Genomic DNA, 18,824 nt, shown 5'->3' with positions numbered 1-18,824 from the left:
ATGGCTGAACAAAACATCCTGCTTAAACCAGTCTAAGGTGGTTTGTTGGTCTCAGCTGACCAGTAAGATATGTCAGCTGGTCTAAATTAGATGGTTTACTGTAAGGTTATTATAAACAAACATGAACCTTCTCAAAATGGTAGCACAAAAACATTTATCATTCATGGAAAGTTTTAGTTGGATGTTCATCTCATATTTTTATGTTACTAGTTTCAGATGGTTTAGAAATCGTACAAAAGGAACATTCTTTTAGAATAATAAATCGGAATGTTCCCTTAATGTTATCTTTAAATTCACGTAACCAAGAATGTTTGAGAACATAGAGAAATAACATTTTCATAACTTAATGGGAACATTAGCAAAATACCCTTCGAACATATTTTTGTTAGCTGGGATTGTGCATTATAAATGTTCATAGATAGCCCAAAAATTATTCTGAGGCCAACACCACAATTATATTGAGTTTAAAAAGATTTATTAATGTGAATATAATACAAAATACCAGCTGATTTGAACTAAAATACGTGAGCTGGTCTGATTTAGATGGGTTTTTGGCACTTGTCAGGCTTGAAGACAATGTGGCTGATCAAGTAAACCAGCTTTGCCAGGCTTGGAGACTCTCAAACAGTATTCAGCTGGAAAACATGTGATGACATCTGAGAAAAGCAGCAGCATCTTTTAGCATCTTTTGCCTGCAGAGATGACATTTGGTGTAATTGTTTTATTATCTAATGCGATGACATTTACACACTTTTAAGTGCGATGTAATGTAGTCCTGAACATGAGTTTGTGAAGAGTTTATCTGTGTATCCAGTGCTTTTCCTATCATTTCTATCATCCTGTCGTTAATGCTAATTTTGCATGCATTTACATGGACATTTAACCAGTCAGAAAGGAGCTACAGGAGTGCAACTTGACATCGCATTTACACAGTTTAAGGATAAGTCGTTGATTTCAGAGCATGCTTAATTTGAAGCAGACACATGTGGGAATATTATATCAAAGTCGGAGACATTTAGAGCAAACTAAACGCAGACTATTCAAACAAAATGAGTTAAAACACTCCCCGCTCTACAGTATATCAATGTCACATCAGGCTCATGGGTGTGTGAGAACATTCCACAAAACACGGATCATACAGTTCCCAAATCATGAGATTAGATTTCCCAACTCTGGCCAAAGCCAAAAAGACAAACCCAATGAAGGTCAAAGCACAAACATTTAAGATACACGTATTGGGAAATACTGCTGGAAAACACACACGCGCGCACACATATATAGTGGTAAATAAGGCTTTGTCCTCAGATAAATCATTCGGTTGATTAATCACACATGTCTGATTGTTGCTCCTCTCATGAGCTCATTTGGGCTCTCAACGGGCTGTTGTTTGCGTGGTGAGCGTTCAACGGGTAAATCGCTGCCTGACAACACAGAGGTCATCTGGGAAGAGTTACATAGCATTACACAAGCTTCATCACAAATAGACAGTTCAAATCAACAGGATTTGCCTCATATTATCTGTTTCTTTATTTCAATATATCTTCAGTTTTTAGTATTCATTGTTTTAAATGTTGAGAGAACATTCAAATGTAACTGTTTATATTGTTTTTAGAATGCTAGAATGGAATGTTTGCATAAACAAGAAGAAACATTGTAAATACAAAAAAAAAAAAAAAAAAAAAAAAAAAACGGATGTTTTGAAGGTTTAAAAAAAATCACAACTAAATTTTTTATAGCGATTTCAAAAAGATAAAATGAAGTGTTCCTCTAACATTCGCATAGCCAAGAAAAAATGTTCTTAAAATATTAACAAAAAAAATGTGTGTTTTACATTTTAAGAGAACAGTCAAATGTAACATTTCATATTGTTTTTAGAATTCTATAATGGAATGTTCACATAAGCAAGAAGAAACGTTGTAAATACATAAAAAAAAAAAAACGGATGTTTTAAAGGTTTAAAAAAATCACAACTAAAGTTTTTATAGTGATTTCAAAAAGATAAAATGAAATGTTCCTCTAACATTCATATAGCCAAAATATAAAAAATGAGTGTTTTACATTTTAAGAGAACATTCAAATGTAACATTTCATATTGTTTTTAGAATGCTATGGAATGTTCACATAAGAAGAAGCGTTGTAAATGCATTATAAAAAAAAACGGATGTTTTAAAGGTTTAAAAAAAAATCACAACTAAAGTTTTTTTTATAACGATTTAAAAAAGATAAAATGAAATGTTGCTCTAACATTCGCATAGCCAAGAAAAAATGATCTTAAAATATAAAAAATGGGTGTTTTAATCTTTTAATCTATTATCTATTTGTATAGCAAATGAATATAAATGACAACATTCTTTTTTCTGTTTCTATTTATTTTTTTACTATCTTGAAATCATGAATCAGATTTTGCCTTCTACAATTACAATACAGGAATCAAATTGTGAATTTTGCAGCTTTGAACTACCATCAAGTATTTTAGCAGTCAGAGCATTTAATTTGTGCTGGTTAACTCAAGATCATCAGTTTAGTTATGACAAGTGGGGGTTTTATTTGACTGCTGATACCATGGCATTATTTACTGTCCAGGACTTCTGTATGTTATTTGAAGTGAGTGAGAAACAAAATCAGCGAAAAAGGAGCAACAACGTGTTAATTGTGTTTGTTAGGCACAATATGAGTTTAATTGTTTTTGGTTGCTAAGAAACACCACAACTTTTAGTGTCGTAAGTGTCACTTTGATCAGTTTTGAATCTTTTTTTAACTCAGAAGTGACATGATGTGAATATATTAACATCTTTTGGTTGGTGTTCATCAAGTTCAAAATAAAAAGAGAAAAAGCACTTCCCTGCATCATTTTCTTTCCAATTTTGTGATGCTGATTCCAAAAATCGTGTCTGTTTTGCTCAATCAAGTCATGCTTTATCAGGAAATGTGATGTTTTTTGTAGCATTTTTGATTTTACTACCACTTGTAAGGTGAAGAGGTCTTGTATTATTTCTTAATCATAAGAAGAACTGCCACAAAGACATGATTTCTGTCTCCATCTAAGCCAAATTACAGCTGTTTGTTCAGTTTTCAGCCCATGCCTGATGACTATAATTTACAGTGAAAGTGGAAAATTTAAAGTAAAAATTACTTGACAGCTTTTGGTATTTTGATACTCTGTTAAAAGAAAAAAAAATCATATTTTGAAGTTGTAAATTAAACTAAGATGACTGGAGCATGTTTTACGAGAAACTAGTATTTTAGGTTAGTTTTACATCAAATTTCCACGTTTAATTCAGTGTGCAATTTCTGAGTGAAAATTTTTACTCCACCATTTTTTTTTAAAGCAAGTGCATTAAAGCCGATAAATATTTATAATTTGAAAAAAGAAAAAAATGCAGGATGCAGGGTTGTTGTTATCAAATTAAACGAAGCGTCTTTTAAAAGCATCTGTAAAGTATTAATGCACTCAAATAAAATAGGCATTTCCACACAGCCCTGTAATATCTAAACCATCTTGTCATTATATTTCCAGGAAAAATGTAACTATGTTGTGAAATATACCCAAGTTAGTGTTATATAGAATTACTCATGCTGTGAGATGTGAGATGTTGTCCGAACCGCCCACGTCTACCACTGCCGCTACTTTATTAATGCTTAAGACAGTTTGACAGATACTAAATGGACTTATTTTGCTGGAGGAAGGTTCCTCTGTCATATCATAGGCGTTTCTCGCATGTTCAGCAAGATCTTGGACACGTTTAATATCACATCCACCTGCGTGCAGGGCAGCGTCGTTGATCTCATCCGTCTGTCTGCGTCGCTCCTCACTTCTGTCTCTCTTTGTGTCTCTGCCTGTCGTCTAATCAGTCTGCTTAATGAAAATCTTGGCCTCTAAATGTCAGGAGCTCGAGCAAAAGGCTTTGATCAGCGTCGCGTATGCGCTCGGCCTGTTTGTCCAGCGCCGGCGTATTGAACGACATCCATTTGCATTCATTACGGAACACGGACCTGCACAAACACAGTGCGCTTCGCCAACATCGTGCCAGTTAGGAGGTGAACAGAGGTACAAAGAGAGAACTTGAAGGAAAATATGCTAATTTATGTGAGAAGAATGAATTATGCTGCCATTGTCATCAGCAGCAGGTGAGGAAACGGAGCGGTGCTTCAATACATCAGAAGAGCATTTTTGTGATTATATATGCAAAAGAATACCACTAAACCTTGGTTAATTACAGAACATTTGTTGAAATGTAGAGATGTTAAGAAACAAAGCAATTGTGATAAAAGACTGAGCAATTAACATTTTGCCATGTACTCAAAAATAAATAAATAAAAATAGAATAGAATAAAATAAAAATAGTACAAATATGAAAATTAAGACTTTTTTTGTAATAAAAGACTGAGCAATTAACATTTTGCCATGTACTCAGAAATAAATAAATAAAAATAGAATAAAATAAAATAAAATTAGTACAAATATAAAAATTAAGACTTATTTTTTTTGTGATAAAAGACTGAGCAATTAACATTTTTCCATGTACTCAAAAATAAATAAACAAAAATGAATAAATAAATAAAAATAGAATAGAATAGAACAGAATAAAAATAGTACAAATATAAAAATTAAGACTTATTTTTATTTTTTTTGTGATAAAAGACTAAGCAATTAACATTTTGCCATGTAGTCAAAAATAAATAAATAAATTAAAAATAGAATAAAATAAAATAAAATAAAAATAGTACAAATATAAAAAATTAAGACTTTTTTTGTGATAAAAGACTGAGCAATTAACAATTTTCCATGTACTCAAAAATAAATAAACAAAAATTAATAAATAAATAAAAATAGAATAGAATAAAATAAAATAAAAATAGTACAAATATAAAAATTAAGACTTATTTTTATTTTTTTGTGATAAAAGACTGAGCAATTAACATTTTGTCAAAATAAATAAATTAATAAATAAATAAAATTCGAAATAAATCAATTAATTAAAAAATAATAATAATAAAATAGTACAAATATAAAAACTAAGACTTATTTAGTTGCCAAACAAGCATTTCCCATTTTTAGTTTAAGTTGATATATATATATATATATATATATATATATATATATAGTGATTATTATAATTAATTAATTATATAATTTTTTTTTTAATTTTTTGTGATAAAAGACTGAGCAATTAACATTTTGTCATGTACTCAAAATAAATAAGAACATAAATAAACAAACAAACAAATAAATAAATAAATAAATAAATAAATGTAGAAATTATGGAAAATTGGTACAAATATAAAAAAAAACTTATTAGGTTGCCAAACAAGTATTACTACAACTTCAACAAAATATAAGCATTTAAAAAATACTATTTATTTATTTGTTTGTTTATTTATTTATTCATTTATTTATGTGTTAAACTATTGCAGTTCCTGTGAAAAATCGCTTTCTCTCTTTTTTTTTAAATAAAAGTCATACAGGTTTGAATGACGTCAGTGTGAATAAATGATGACCGAAAGCTCATTTGTGTTCCCAGCTCTCCCTTTAAGGCTTTAATAGTTCATTATAGAAACAAGAATACATTTCAGTCCAAAAAGTTTTCATTTGATTTGATTTTATTTTTCCTTCTCATCATCAGTGGTAATAGAGAAATCTAATATTAGCTCAGGGCCTGTATATAATATGGCAGAAAACTCTAGTCTGGCAGTTGCTGACGTACGGACTTCTGGGAAATCCTCCTACATGAGCCTCCTGTGATGTTTGCAGAAACACAAAATTATTTATAGATTAATATGTTTCTATCAAAAGACTGCTCATGTTGTTCGCTGAGTTACAGACGTGATTATTATCATCTGTCTAAAGGTCAAAAATGTAGTCTTATGTCTGCAGATGCCACATGCTGTTAAAATAGCTTTGGCAATTAAGGAAATAAAAGAGTTGGCTAGTAATTGAGCATTGTAAGTGGGTCATTACTGTTAATATTACTTCATAGTAAGTTGTGCTAGTAAGTTGGTTAGTAATTGTTGTTGCTACATTCTACTGTTCCAAAAGTTTGAGGTTGGTATTGAAAAAAAAAAAAAAAAAAAAAAGCTGAGTCAAAGCTGCTTTTATTTTCAAAAGTATAGTAAAAACTGTGAAAAACTTTATAATTTACTATCTACCTTCTGTAGGTCTAAAAATACATTGTTGCAACTACAGTATATGCAACTTTTTATTTATTTATTTATTTATCCATCCATCCATTGCAACTACAGTACAGTATATGCAACTATTTGCAACTATTTATTTATTTATTCCTCCATCCATCCATCCATCCATTGCAACTACAGTATATGCAAATTTTTTATTTATTTATTTATTCCTCCATCAATCCATCAATTGCAACTACAGTATATGCAACTTTTTATTTATTTATTTATTTATTTATCCATCCATCCATTGCAACTACAGTAAATGCAACTATATGAAACTTTTTATTTATTTATTTATTTATCCATCCATATTTATGACTGTATTTTTTTATATTACTAAGATACTATTGTAGTTTTTTTTTTCATCTTTTCATTTTCATTTATTTATTTAGAAATAAATAAATAAATAAATAATGTGCTGCAAAATTAAACTTGGCAATGGGATTGTGCATTAGTATATATATATATATATATATATATATTATTATTATTATTATTATTATTATTATTATTATTAGCATCATTACTTCAGTCTTCAGTGTCACATGACCCATCAGAAATCATTCTAATATGCTGATTTGCTGCTCAACAAACATTTCTGATTATTATCAATGATGAAAACAGTCATTCCGCTTCATATTTTTGTGGACACATTTTATTTTTGTGATACATTTTATTTTATTTTTTCACTGATGAATAGAAAGTTCAAACGAGCAGCATTTATTTAAAACAGAAATATTCTGCACAATTTTAAATGTCTCCACTGTCACTTTTGATCAGTTTAATGCGTTGATTTATTTTAAAATAATGGTCAGTTTGATGTTTTTTCCATTCATCTGTGATTAGAAAGTATGGCCAAAAGAATTACGGTTCATTATGCTATGTCAAAATTCAGTTTTTATTTTTTCATTCAAACATTGTCATTTTGAGGAAAAACAACAATTTGAAGTGACGCCACGTGCAAATATGTGACATTTGAGACAGTAATAAACTCTAATACAGATTCAGCGTGAAGCGCGACAGGCGTAATTGGTTTTTCCTTACGTCTCTCAAATAATCCGAGCATAAATATGCCGCAAACTAGCTGCCGCCCCGAAGGAGAGAGGCTGTAGAAAGCACTTAATTACCGCTAATTAGGAATACTAACACGAGCGCATCAGGTGCAGTACAGACGGATGCGGATTAGATGGTGGCGGTAGCGTTCATCCCTTCGGAGGATGCTCCATCACACCGGCATTAATAAATTCAACATTAATAAAGCTCAAAGACATGTTTTGATTAAATGGCCAAAGCTCACAAAAAGTCAATTTACATAAGTTAATTATTTGGACAGCTTTTTTTGCTACAGAACGGCTTCGTTTGATTAATAGCGCTTGGAAGGTGAGCTGCATTAAAGAGGCGAGCCGAACGGCGCCCTGGAGAGCGTTCAGATGCACAGGAAGTAATGAAGGCATTAATACTGTGAAAATTGACTGCTACAGGAAGTTGTAGCTCAGACATAAGGTGTTTGGAAGTGTGGGCGAGGTGAAAACCCGACGCTTTGTTTTCCCTGTCAGTCGTGAGATGCTGATAGCGTTGCTTTCTTGCCTCGCCGTCTCCCCCGGAGCAGCAAGAAAACCAACACTACATTATTCTAGCGCAGCTTGCAGGGTTTGTAGTCACTGTCAGCATCATTTGGGACTGTTGTTGTTGTTGTAGTGATGGTGCTATATATTTTCTTTCGTCCAAACTTTCTTTTTTTCCTCTGTTTGTTTGTTTTTTTCTGGCTTTGTTAACTGGGATGTTCTTTGAAACAGCTGATGTTAAAGAAGACTTTCAGATCAAGGCGAACATTGCTATTACTAGTAGTGGTACTTAGGGGATTTAAACAGACCTTAAGGACTTAAGTACTTCTTAAGGACGTGTGCTTTTACTTTTCTTTTCTAAAGGCATGTAATGTATTTATTTTTTATTGATTGATTGATTTATGACTTCTTTCAAAAAATCTTCTTTCAAAAAAAATTAATATTTTAATATTTAATAATATAAATATTTACCCATTTATTGAAGATTTTTTTATTAAAAATATAGTAATAGGCCTATATATACAGTAAGATTTTTAATGTTTTTTTTTTAAAGAAGTCTCTTCTGCTCACCTGCATTTATTTGATCCAAAGTACAGCAAAACAGTAAAATTTAGAAATATTTTTACTATTTAAAAATAACTGATTTCTATGGAATATATTTTAAAGTGTAATTTATTATTGCGAATTCAAAGCTGAATTTTTAGCATCACTAATCCAGTCACATGATTCTTTAGAAATCATTCTAATATTCTGATTTGCTGCTCATTTATAAAAAAAAAATATATATATTATTATTATTATTATTATTATTATGTTGAAAACAGCTGAGTACGTTTTATTTTGAGTATTATTTTATTTGAAAATAATATTTGGATGTTTCTATTCATCCTAGAGCACATAAAAAAATTCTCAACTGTTTTTTTAATAATAATAATAATAATAATAATAATAATGATAATAATGATAATAATAATCATAATGATAATAATAATAATAATAATAATAATAATAATAATAATAATGATGATAATAATAATAATAATAATAATAATAATAATAATAATAATAATAATAATAATAATGATAACGATAATAATAATAATAATGTTTCTTGAGCAACAAATCAGCATATTAGAATGATTTCTGAAGGATCATGTGACGCTGAAGACTGGAGTAATGATGCTGAAAATGCAGCTTTGATCACAGGAATAAATTAAATTCTAAAATATATTCAAATATCAAACAGTTATTTTAAATCGTAAAAATTTGTTCAAATTTGTCTGTTTTTGCTGTACTTTTGATCAAATAAATGCAGGCTTGGTGAGCAGAAGAGACTTCTTTAAAAAATATTAAAAATCTTACTGTTCAGAAACTTTTGACTGGTAGAGTATACTGCAATGTGATTAACATTAAAATGTCTCAAGCAAATAGTGTTTTTTTAGAAATGCCAGATGATTGAGGTTTCATTTCTGAACACCGAGCATCACATTAATCAAACAGGTTTAAAGTGCAGCTCTGACAGCTAAAGCGTGTGCTGCTTGGCTTTTAAATGCAGATTTGTTCAAGCCACGTTTTATTGCCTCTTTGCTGCACAATCTTGCCAACTCACATTTAAGGGGAATTTATGGAAGTCTCACCTTGGCCGACCCGCGTGCCTCTTTTAATAACGCTGGCCTGCACTGAATCACTTATTGTTTCATTTTTATGCAGAATTGGTCATCTGCAGTGTTGAACTTTGAAACCGTTGTTTGCCAAGCTAAAAGGTTTGTGATATTTAGTAGCATTTACCTGGCACCAAAAATGAGGATATCAGTGGAAAAAAAAAAAAAAAAAAACACTAAAAATACCCCTAATGCAGAAGAAGCCCATTATATATGCCTGACTGAGAGATGCACATGCAAATATATGAAAATAAATTAAAAAAAAAAAAAGTCAGTGAATTTTCTACAAGGCAGTGAACATTAATTAGTGCGCATTTCAAAAGGTCTAGGTCTAAAAATTCATTGTATATCACAGAAAAAAATAAATATTTATATTTATATATTGCTATTATATAAATCTATGGCACTTATTTGGATAAATAATTAATAATGACAACGTTTTGACAAAACCATTTGTTTATTTATTTATTTATTCATTTATTCATTCTTCATTTGGCATTAATATTTTTTTCTCATTTATGTTCATATATTTATTGTTTATTTCTTAATATTATTATTTTTATTTTTTTTTATTATAATTTCTATATTAGTATAATTGAGATATTATTATTATTATTATTATTATTATTATTTTCATCCTTTAATTTTCCTATTATTTATTTATTTATTTATTTATTTTGAAAAAATGTGCTGCAAAATAATACTTGGTGATGGGACTTGCATTTGTATATATTTTTTTCTCATTTATGTTCATATATTTATTTATATTTATATATAAATAAACAAATAAAGTGTATAAAGTGTTATAAGTGTTTTTGTGTAATTGAGATACTGTTCTAGTTTTTATTATTATTTTAAATATTTTTTTTGTTTTCATATTTTCCATAGTTATTTTAATTTTAGTTTAAAATTTAATTTTGAATAGTTTTAGTTTTGTTGTTTATATATATATATATATATATAATTTATTTATTTATACATTTCTATACTTATGTTAGTACATTAGGTTAAAAGTTTTTTAAATATTTTATTTTACATTATTATTATTTTTTAGTACATTAGGTTAAAAAGTTTTTTTAATATTTTATTTTAGATTATTATTATTTTTTTATATTTTTTTTTCCGATTTTAAAGACATGTTGAATTTTTTTTTTTTTTTTTTTAATTTTTTTTTTTTTTTTTTTTTACCATTTTAGTTGTAGTTTACTATAATAACCCTGGTATACATTTATATTTTTCACATTTCTATTATTGTATTAAATGTTGATATTTTTACTATTATGTTAAATGCTTCTCATTTCAGTTGTTCGCAGCAACAAATAATGAGGTGCATCAGTTGTACATCTCATTTCTCCATGCCTAGACAAGTAAAAAGTAAAAAGTACACGCTCTCCCCGATCTACTTTATATTCTCGTCTGCTTTATCAAAAGCAACGCTGCGGTTAAAAATAAGACTCGGTCTCTTAAAGACTGCGGCTGACAGTGTAGAGCGTCTGAGAAGAAATCCAGAGAAACCTGTGAGCGTTTTCAAGTCTGACAGTGATGGGTCAGAAAAACAATGGAGAGATGCAGTACAGACGGAAGCGAGACGGACTGACAGCAGAGCGCTGCTTCATAGTGAGCCGCTCCTCTAGTGCTCCTCTGCTCGGCCAAATCAGCTGTCAGCCACTTCATTACACGCCAGTCAGTCTCTCAGTACGGCCTGGTCTTCAGCAAGCACCTCAGACACACCTGTGTGTAGGTGTGTGAGATACAGACACAAACAACCACAGCCACAGAGACACTTTACTTATTCGTGGTGCTGAGCGCCATAAGGCCACGGGACGCTCTTATAGTGGCTTCCAGGGGTACTTGGAAACTTAAAATGTATGAAAGCCTTTGAGTAATATTATAAAGATAGACACAGGTGTTCTTTACAAGCCCTAAAATCACCAGCCATTAAAAAAGTGAAAAGATTTTTAAGCATTGACTTTCATACAGTGTCACTAACTGTTCAAAGGATTAGGGTGAAAAATAACATTTCTGTGAAGGAAATGAATGCTTTTATTGTGCAAGGACACTTTAAATCACAGTAGAGACATTTATTATGTTATAAAAGATTTCCATTTCAAATAAATGCTGTTCTTTTGAACTTTCTATTCATCACAAAGCCCTTAAAAAATAAAATGCATCACGGTTTCCACAAAAATATGAAACCGCTTTCATCACTGATAATAATCAGAAATGTTTCGTGAGCAGCAAATCAGCATATTAGAATGATTTCTGATGGATCATGTGACACTGAAGACTAGAGAAATTATGCTGAAAATCACAGGAATAAATTACATTTTAACATATATACACATAGATAGTAGTTATTTTCAATTGTAAAAATATTTTACAATTTTACTGTATTTTTTGGTCAAATAAATGCAGCCTTGGTGAGCAGAACAGACTTCTTTCAATATCCACACAGGCTCAACTCAATACTCGGACAAGCAAGCCGTAACAAAAATCCTTGTGCATGTAAAAATAAATAACATTTTAACATATATGAAACATATATAATATAATATAATATAATGTAATATAATATAAGATAATATAATATAATATTTTAATATATAATATTTGCAAAAAAATCTAAATGCTTGCATTGTAATATGAAAGTATCTTATTTCAAAAACTATTGCTATTTATTGAAAAAAAAATAGTGTGAACAATTTTCTTTCTAAAACTGCTAGTAAATTTACATTTATTTATTTATTTATTTATTGTGGTTTATTTATTTATTATTTAGTATTTGTAATTAATAATATAAAAGTAATTTATTATATAAATGAAAAAATATAATTATATAATATCATATCATATCATTTTAATATAAAATATTTACAAAAAAACTAAACGCTTGCATTGTAATATGAAAGGATCTAATTTCAAAAACTATTGCCATTTATTAAAAAAAATAGTGTGAGTAGTAAATTTAGTAAATTTACATTTATTTATTTATTTATTTTTGTTTTTGTTATTTTGTATTTACAACTAATAACATGAAGTAAATTTAATATATAAATGAAAATATAATCTAATATAATATAATCTAATATAATATAATATATTAATTACATTTAACATTTCCTATAAAACAGCTATTTTAAATTGTAATAATATTTTAAAATTTTACTGCATTTTCTGATCTAATCAATGCAGCCTTGGTGAGCAGAAGAGACTTTTTTTTTTTTAAATAGTAAATATTTAAAAGTATTGCAATAAACATCATTGCAAATGTCCAATTAAAGTATTGCAGTGTGTAAAGTTGACATGGCATGTAATTTTACTGTAATTTACTATAATTTTGCTCTTACATTTTCACCATTTAACTGCAAAAGAGATTTTTTTAAAATAATTTCAAATAAAATGTTAAATCATTTGAATAAAGAATTAATCATAAAAATAATATACTTACAAGGTTTTAATCAACTTCATTATTTAATGTAAAATAAATTTAATATAGACACATTTTAGCATTTAATTTAAAAATTACTTTAAAAATGAAAACAATCAAAAGCTCTTCAAAACACTATTCTAAACAGGCAGCCTCTTGGGAGTCCTTAAAAATGCTGCTCATCAGGACCCCAAACAGAAAAGTAAAAGCATTTTCAAGCTGGTAAGCTAAAAGAGCATTAATGTGCTTTATTTGTGTGCCAGGCTACCTGTAGTCCTGTGTGGAATCTATTAGAAACATTGTGTGAGAATAATCGAATGCTTTAATATCCTGCAGTGTGACTTGCTGAAACATGAACACTTGAAACAGCATTTTCACATTTTATTAATCTTGCATGCGGATTTCATGACCTTGCATTAATTGACAAACTGCATGAAATGTTTTTCACACAGAAGGAACGTTTAAAAGAAATTGTGAGGCAAAAGTTGTTTGAAAACTTGGAAAACGTGCAAAATTAATTTCTCTGCTGTGCAAATAGGACCGCTTTCATTTTAAACGCGTGCAGCCATGTGACTGAGTATCATTGCAATCGTGTTTTATTTCCATGCTGTGAATTGGGTTCATTTGATCAGTCAGAGAAGCTGGGTTGTGCATGAATATGTTGGCTGTAATGGATGTCAGTAAATTATGTTGGGAAAAATGTAATTCTCAGCTTGTTTGAGGCTTGATTTCTGCTGTGTGTAAAATGGTGGAACATTGTTGTAAACTGTTATCTAAAGTTACAGTGTGAAAAGCAAAATTAAACTTTAATTTAAAAAAAAAAAGATTAAAATAGACATGAACTAAGAGTAATAAATGCTTGCGTTGTAATGATATGAAAGGATTTTATTTAAAAAACATATGATTGTATTGAAAAAAAAATTGGTATTAATTGGCATTATTTATTTATTCATTTTTTGTATTCATATAATATAATATTTTAATATAAAAATATTTGCAAAAATGTAATTGCTTGCATTGTAATATGAAAGGATTTTATTTAAAAAAATGACATTTATTGAAAAAAAATTGGTGTGAACAATTTTCTCTGAAATGGCTAGTAAATTTACATTATGTAATTTATCATTTAATTCATTATTTTTATTTTTTTATTATTATATTTTATTATTTTTTATATTTTATTTTATTAATAATATATATTTAATTATTATTTTTAATAATATAAAATTAATTTAATATATAAATATAATATAATATAATAATATTTTAATATAAAAATATTTACAAAAAATGTAAATGCTTGCACTGTAATGATATGAAAGGATTTAATTAAAAAAACTATTGACTCATTGAAAAAAATAGGTGTGAACAATATTCTCTTTAGAATTGCTAATATTTATTTATTTATCTATCATTTAATTAATTACTTAATCAATAATATAAAAGTAAATTAATATATAAATGAAAAATATATAATGTAATATAATATAATATAATATAATATAATATAATATAATAATATAAAAACATTTAAAATATATTTAAATGCTTACATTGTAATGATATGAAAGGATTTAATAAAAAAAAAACTATTGACTTATTGAAAAAAATAGGTGTGAACAATATTCTCTTTAAAATTGCTAGTATTTATTTATTTATCATTTAATTAATTAATAATATAAAAGTAAATTAATATATAAATGAAAAATATATAATATAATATAATATAATATATTTTAATCTAATATATATTTAATATAAAAACATTTAAAATATATTTAAATGCTTACATTGTAATGATATGAAAGGACATTTATTGGAAAAAATAATTGGTGTGAACCGTTTTCTCTGTGAAATTGCTAGTAAAGTTATATATTGTCTTTTATTTAATTATTTAGTTATTTATATATTTATAATTAAGTGTATGAAAGTAATTTAATATATACATGAAAAATGTATTATATTATATTATATTATATTATTTTCTCTCTCTTTTTAGCATTGAGACTTTATTTTTTTTAATTAAGCTGAATTAACATTAACTATGAATAAATAATTTAAATAAATAAAAGTTTTTAGTTTCAAAAATGATTGAAATTTATTGAAAAACAATTGCTGTAAAACCAATTTTCACTCAGAAATGGCTAGTAAATGTACAAACAACTACACAGAAACAGCAAGTAACACACTGAAGAAAATGATGCATTGAAATTCACATTAACCGAGATTAATAAATGCTTGCATTTTCATCAAATTAAAGCATTTACATTGTTATACATTGATATCTAGGCACACCGTGGGCCATAAATCAAAACCTGTCAGGCCACCTGTTGTGTATACTGAGTCCAAATGCTCGAGCCCCAGCAATTATTATTTATTTGTCCTTCTCTATGATGTAATTGTGTACTCTGTGTATGTGTGTGTGTATATTTAGGTTCACTACATGTACCAGAGGTATTAGTGCAATAAAAACAAGCGGTACTGAAGTCCGTTTTAGGTGTGCTGGAGCTGCAGAGGTGTCTTAATTAGGCAGTGGGGGATTTCGAGTGATTGCAGAATAGCTTTGTATAGTGGTGCCGGCGGTGGAGAGGGAGTAGAAAGCGGTGTGAAGGGCCACTCGGCGCGCCTGGAAGGGAAAGATGTTCCTCAGAGACCCGCCGCTCACGAGACTTCATTAAAGCAGCTCGGGGCCGCGCGGTTCCTGTCGCTGTCGCTGGCGCTGGCGATTTGTTCACAACAAGTGTTGTCTGCATTTAACCAGACAGTGAAGGCCAGAACTGATAGGAGGAGTACAGTAGCCTGGGTTAAATACAGCTCCCATGATGTTAAGATTACAGTTTTGTGGCTTTGTTTGTAGCTTTGAGATCTGTATGCTGGTGTACGGCTAAATGTCGATGCTATTACACTAAAAAAAGAGCCTTTGAGACAGCTTTTTGAAGTCAGAAGACTGAAATGGTGTTGAATTGTTAATAATATTGAATGTTTTATTTACAACTTTCAACATCTTAGAGTGTTAACTGACCATAAATATTGTTGGTGTGCAGCTTGTAGGTTACATAATAATTCAAAGCTACTGAATTGTCAGTTTTGTCTACAAATTCAAGCAGTAAATGTTGTTTTGAAGCCGTTTTGTAGTGTTCGACAGATTCAGATGAGAGTGGGGACAAAACCAGCTGTCAAAACTATTGAAATTCCAACAATTTGTGTAATATATTAATACGTAGACTCAAAAATAAAGGTACAAAAGCTGTCACTGGGGCGGTACCTTTTCAAAAAGTCCACTTTTGTACCTAAAAACTCTGTATTAGTACTTTAAAGGTACGTATTAGTACCTGAAGTGCACATATTAGTACTTAAAAGGTATAAAATTGTATCTTTTGAAAAGGTACTGGCCCAATGACAGCTTTTGTACCTTTATTTCTTAGTGCATATTTAATATATTAAATATATGCATACACACACTTGTATATTATTATTTCTTATACATTTTTTGTACATTATTATTATTATAAAGATTAGATTTATTTATTTTTAGTTCAGTTTTAATTTTAGCTCTTCTGAATTATTTCAGTTTTACTATGTGCTTTTTTGGAAATATTACTATGGATTGATTGATTCTTCAGTTTTTATTTTATTTTATTTATTTATTTATTTATTTTTAAATATTGCTAGTTAGTTAGTTATAGTCCAGTTTTAGCTCAGTTTAGTTTTTATTTCTCTTTTAATTATTTATTTATTTATTTAGTTCAGTTTTAGCTCAGTTTTCTTTCCCCCCAGTTAGGTTTAATTTAATTTTTAATTAATTTTTTATGTGTGCGTTTGTGTGTGTATTTGTTTGTTTGATTATTTAAAATATTACTATTTTTATTTTATTTTATTTTATTTTATTTTATTTTATTTTATTTTATTTTATTTTATTTTATTTTATTTCTGTTTCAGGTAATTTTTTTTCCCCCAGTTAGGTTTTATTTATAATTAAATTTTTATGTATGCGTTTATATGTGTGTATTTGTTTGTCTGATTATTTTAAATATTACTATTTGGATTTTATTTTATTTTGTTTTGTTTTGTTTTCTGTTTTAGGTCAGTTTTTTTTCCTCCAGTTAATTTTTATTTCAATTTTACTTTAATTGTTACGTGGTTTTGAGCCCAATTTACTGTTTTCTTTCTTTCTTTCTTTCATATTACAGGTTTTTTTTTTATTTATTTACTTTTCAGTTAAATTTTTGCTTTAGTTCAACTATTTTTTTCCCTCCAGTTTGTAATGTTAAGTGCTTCATGTTAAACTTTTTTCACTTAATTGCCTTAATTCCACCTCAGTGTTTTTATGACAGCTACCATTTAAATGATTCAATCTCGACAACTGATTAGTGAAACATCATTAAAAAGTCTATCATTAAAAGGTGAGTCTTTCATTTTCAATTCAGTGCAAAATGTCAAAATAACAGCGCATACACTGCGTTTTACTCTGCCTCTGACTGTACTTCAGATGCATATTTAACCTGAAATATTACTTTAGAGCCGACATCAATTGCTGTTTCACTTTTTTAGTGTGGTGAAATGGGATATTTAATGAAAAGAAATGTAGGGCAGTTAACTGAAAGGGTAAGGGTAAGAGGTGGTTGCATATGGCAGCTGGTTGAAGGGAAATGGCTGAAAATTGAGAAGAAATGACCTGTGCACCATTCTCCACCTGAATGGCTGCAGCGTCTCAGGACTGTTTCTAAAGTGTGATCAGTGCACGTGTGTCCGTGTGTATGTGTGCGGTCTTGTTTGTTTTTTATTTCTCGAGTGGCTCTGAGACATATGCCGCTACTTCATCTCGCTGCTGGAATGAGAGCGCTTTGTTTTCATCTGACGCCATTCGAACATATTGCAGCTTTAATTCGGCTCTCCTCCAGAGATACACGGAGAAACGCCGGCCCATTACTCTCTGCCGTGGTGTCATATTTGAAGAAAAGATGCTTTTTATATAGTGTGACTCTGAGAAGCTGTGAAATGTTATTGATCTGCTCTTTCATGCCTCCAGCGTTCTCACGTGAAGTGTACAGTTCTTCTGAGATGTTTCTCCTAAAATGCCGTTAGGGAATATTTGCAGAAGATTAAAAATTGAGAAACTCTCAGAAGAACTGATGCAGGAAAAATCCTATATTAAGATGACAGAGGAGATATCTTAGCACAATCTGAGACATTGTTGAGATTCCTCTGAAATCTACAGGAGTTACAAAAGAAATGTCAGGAGAAACAAGAGTTTAGTTTCCTTTTTTTTTTAATTTAATTTTATGAATATTATTATGAATATTATTTTTAATCTATAAATTATTATTATTAATAATAAAAAATATTATTATTGTCATTATTAATAATAATAATAATAATAATAATAATAACAAATCATTTATTAATAATAACAATAACAATACTAACATTATTATTAATAATAATAATAATTAAAATTAATACTATTATTACTACTAAAATACTAAAAAATAATATTAATTAAAATATTTATTATGAATAATTATTATTAAAAACATATTTTTAAAATAAAAATTTGAAATATTAAACATGACATCTAGTTACTTATTGTCAGGAGAAGCAGCTGAGAAACTGTTCAATGTGCTTTCCATTCTATTGTTTATTTATTTTAATAATAATACTAAAATTATTTATTATGAATAGCAATAATAACAGCATTATTATTATTATTACTACTACTATTATTACTATTATTATTATCATTATTATTATTATTTAAATTGATAGTATTATTATTAAAATACTAATAAAATACTAATATTAATTGAAATATTTATTATTTTAAGTATTATTTAAACCTTATTTTTTTAATTAAAAAAGTAATAAATGTGACATCTACTTACTTATTTAATGTGCTTTACATTTTATTGTTTATTTATTTTAATAATAATAATAATAATAATAATGATAATAAATATTTATTATTAACAACAATAATAACTGTATTGTTTGTAT

At 28.3% G+C, this 18,824-nt stretch overlaps 1 protein-coding gene across 3 annotated transcripts in view; it reads left to right on the top strand.

Annotated features, from left to right (window-relative positions):
• Positions 1 to 18,824, top strand: part of gpc6a (glypican 6a) — a 265,587-nt gene that overhangs the window by 4,897 nt on the left and 241,866 nt on the right. The window contains exon 1 of one of the 3 annotated variants that reach the window (XM_051108199.1): positions 12,996 to 13,052. The exons of the other annotated variants lie outside the window; for them this stretch is intronic. The gene's annotated coding sequence lies outside the window, so the exon portion shown is untranslated. Of the gene's footprint in view, positions 1 to 12,995; positions 13,053 to 18,824 lie in introns of those variants that run through there. 3 annotated transcript variants of the gene reach the window in all.

Source organism: Labeo rohita, chromosome 1 (genome assembly GCF_022985175.1).
Source record: "Labeo rohita strain BAU-BD-2019 chromosome 1, IGBB_LRoh.1.0, whole genome shotgun sequence".
In the NCBI taxonomy this organism is placed as follows: Eukaryota; Metazoa; Chordata; class Actinopteri; order Cypriniformes; family Cyprinidae; genus Labeo; species Labeo rohita.
Note: the sequence above shows the minus strand (reverse complement) of the source record. Positions and strands in the feature narration are given on the sequence as shown.